This window comes from Heterodontus francisci, unplaced genomic scaffold (assembly GCF_036365525.1).
Source record: "Heterodontus francisci isolate sHetFra1 unplaced genomic scaffold, sHetFra1.hap1 HAP1_SCAFFOLD_377, whole genome shotgun sequence".
Taxonomy (NCBI): Eukaryota; Metazoa; Chordata; class Chondrichthyes; order Heterodontiformes; family Heterodontidae; genus Heterodontus; species Heterodontus francisci.
This window is the reverse complement of record NW_027142041.1, coordinates 1520976-1525073: the sequence shown is the minus strand read 5'-3', so window position 1 is coordinate 1525073 and position 4098 is coordinate 1520976.

Genomic DNA, 4098 nt, shown 5'->3' with positions numbered 1-4098 from the left:
TTTTCCTCGGATGGTGATGGCAAACACAAGGGGACATCGCTTTAAGTTGAGGGGTGATAGATATAGGACAGATGTGAGAGGTAGTTTCTTTACACAGAGAGTAGTAGGGGTGTGGAACGCCCTGCCTGCAACAGTAGTAGACTTGCCAACTTTAAGGGCATTTAAGTGGTCATTGGATAGACATATGGATGAAAATGGAATAGTGTAGGTCAGATGGTTTCACAGGTCGGCGCAACATCGAGGGCTGAAGGGCCTGTACTGCGCTGTAATGTTCTATGTTCTATGTTCTAATCCTCCATCCATGCTAATATATTATCCCCAAATCCATGAGCCCTTATCTTGCATATTAACCTTTTATGTGGCACCTTATCGAATGCCTTTTGGAAATCCAAGTATACTACATCTACTGGTTCCCCTTAATCTACCCGACTAGTGTATCCTCAAATAATGCTAATAAATTTGCCAAACAGGATTCTCTTTCGTAAAACCATGTTGACTTTGTCTGACCTTACTATGCTTTGACAACTACATTGTTAAGACTTCCTTAATAATAAATTCCAGCACTTTCCTGACGACTGATGTCAGGCTAACTGGCCTGTAGTTCCCTATTTTCTCTCTCCCTTCTTTATTGAATAGCAGTGTTATATTTGCCAACTTCCAATCTGCTGGGACTGTTTCAGAATCTAAAGAATTTTAGAAACTCATAGCCAATGCATCCATTATCTCTGCAGCAACCTCTTTTAGAACCCAAGGGTGTAGGCCATCAGGTCCTGGGATTTGTCAGATTTTATTCCCTTGAGTTTCTCCAGTACTTTTTCCCCGCATATATTAATTACCTTAATTTCCTACCTCTTTTTCACCCCTAGATTATCCTATATTTCTGATATGAAGCTTGTGAATTCGACTGTGAAGACAGACACAAAATATTTGTTCAATGCCTCTGCCATTTTCTCATTCCCCATGATAATTTCTGCCATCTCTGCTTCTAAGGGGCCAACATTTACTTTAGCTACTCTCTTCCTTTTTATATACTTGCAAAAGCTCTTCGAATCTACTTTTATATTACTGGCTAGTTTACTGTCATCTTCTATTTTTTCCCTTTTTACCAACTTTTTGGTGGCCCTTTGCTGGTTTCTAAAACACTCCCAATCCTCAGACTTGCTTCTATTCTTTGCAATATTATAAGCTTCTTCCTTTAATCGAATATTATCCTAAACTTTCTTAGTAAACCACGAAAGGATCTTTCTCACTGAGTTTTGTTTTTCAATGGAATGTATTTTTGTTAAACATTTTGAATTGTTTCTTTAAATATTTCCGACTGTTTATTTACTGCCAGACCTTTCAGATTTTAAGCAATCAATCTTAGCCAGCTCTCCCCTCATAACTATGTAAATGGCTTTGTTTAAATTTAAGATTCTTGTTTGTGATTGGACGATGCCATTTTCAAACTTAATGTGGAATTCAGTAGTATTATGATCACTATTTGACAGTGAATCTTTCACTGTGAGATTACTAAGTGCTGCAATGTCCATGTTGATTCTACTGAGCTCCCTGCGAGAGGATCACTAAGAGAGCAAGAATACACCTTCTTCTGGCAGGGCAGGGATCCTGAAGAACCAAGACAGCATGGAGTGGGCTTCTCCATCAGAAACTCTTTGCTCAGCATGATAGAGCACCCTTCAAATGGCTCGGAACGCATACTCTCCATCTGACTGCTCACCGCCTCTGGTCCAGTACACCTACTCAGCATCTATGCTCCAACACTCTGCTCCCCACCTGAAGTTAAAGACCAGTTCTATAAGGAACTCGATAATATCATTAGTAGCATTCCTAATACTGAACATTTGTTCCTGCTGGGGGACTTTAACGCCAGGGTTGGGGCCGACCGTGACTCATGGCCCTCTGCCTTGGGCGCTATGGCATTGGAAGGATGAATGAGAATGGACAGAGACTGCTGGAGTTGTGTACCTATCATAACCTCTGCATCACCAACTCGTTCTTTCATATTAAACCCTGTCACCAGGTTTCTTGGAGTCACCCAAGATCACGTCATTGGCACCAGCTGGACCTCATCGTCACAAGGCGAGCCTCTTTAAACAGCGTTCAAATCACACGCAGCTTCCACAGTGCGGACCGCGACACCGACCACTCCCTGGTGTGCAGCAAGGTTAGACTCAAACCAAAGAAGCTGCATGACTCCAAGCAGAAGGACCACCCACGCATCAACACTAACAATTTCTGATCCACAGCTGTCGCAAACGTTTCTCAACTCGCTTGAAAAAGCCCTTCAAAACACTCCTGCAGGGGATGCAGAGACCAAGTGGGCCCACATCAGAGACGCCATCTATGACTCAGCAATGACCACCTTTGGCAAATGTGAGAAGTAGAATGCAGACTGGTTTCAATCTCACTTTGAGGAGCTGGAACCTGTCATAGCCGCTAAGCGCATTGCACTGTTGAACTACAAGAAAGCCCCCAATGAGTTAACATCCGTAGCACTTAAAGCAGCCAGAAGCACTGCACAAAGAACAGCCAGGCGCTGTGCAAATGACTACTGGCAACACCTATGCAGTCATATTCAGCTGGCCTCTGACACCGGAAACATCAGAGGAATGTATGATGGCATTAAGAGAGCTTTTGGGCCAACCATCAAGAAGATCACCCCCCTCAAGTCTAAATCGGGGGACACGATCACTGACCAACGCAAGCAAATGGACCGCTGGGTGGAGCACTACCTAGAACTGTACTCCAGGGAAAATGTTGTCACTGAGACCGCCCTCAATGCAGCCCAGTCTCTGCCAGTCATGGATGAGCTGGACGTACAGCCAACAAAATCGATTCTCGATTCGAGATTACTAATTAACCCTACCTCATTGCACAATATTAGATCTAAAAGAGCTTTATCCCTAGTTGGTTCCACAATATATTACTTCAGAAAGCTGTCACAAAAGCATTCTACAAACATATCTTCCAGACCATCTTTGTCAATTTGATTGGTCCAGTCTATGTGAAGATTAAAGTCCCCCCTAGTTACTGCATTATCTTTGTTACAAGCTCCAATGATTTCTTGTTTACTGCTCCGTCCAACGGTATAACTACCATTCGCGGGCCTATAAACTACTCCCACCACAGTGTTCTCACACTTGCTATTCCTAATCTCCACCCATACTGATTCTATTTCCTAATTGGCTAGCTGAAAGAAGACAGAGGGTGGTGGTTGATGGCAAATGTTCATCCTGGAGTTTAGTTACTAGTGGTGTACCGCAAGGATCTGTTTTGGGTCCACTGCTGTTTGTCATTTTTATAAATGACCTGGAAGAGGGTGTAGAAGGGTGGGTTAGTAAATTTGCGGATGACACGAAGGTCGGTGGAGTTGTGGATAGTGCCGAAGGATGTTGTAGGGTACAGAGGGACATAGATAGGTTGCAGAGCTGGGCTGAGAGATGGCAAATGGAGTTTAATGCGGAAAAATGCGAGGTGATTCACTTTGGAAGGAGTAACAGCAATGCAGAGTACTGGGCTAATGGGAAGATTCTTGGTAGTGTAGATGAACAGAGAGATCTTGGTGTCCAGGTGCATAAATCCCTGAAGGTTGCTACCCAGGTTAATAGGGCTGTTAAGAAGGCATATGGTGTGTTAGCTTTTATTAGTAGGGGGATCGAGTTTCGGAGCCACGAGGTCATGCTGCAGCTGTACAAAACTCTGGTGAGACCGCACCTGGAGTATTGCGTGCAGTTCTGGTCACCGCATTATAGGAAGGATGTGGAAGCTATGGAAAGGGTGCAGAGGAGATTTACTAGGATGTTGCCTGGTATGGAGGGCAGGTCTTACGAGGAAAGGCTGAGGGACTTGAGGTTGTTTTCGTTGGAGAGAAGGAGGAGGAGAGGTGACTTAATAGAGACATATAAGATAATCAGAGGGTTAGATAGGGTGGATAGTGAGAGTCTTTTTCCTCGGATGGTGATGGCAAACACGAGGGGACATAGCTTTAAGTTGAGGGGTGATAGATATAGGACAGATGTCAGAGGTAGTTTCTTTACTCAGAGAGTAGTAGGGGTGTGGAACGCCCTGCCTGCAACAGTAATAGACTCGCCAACT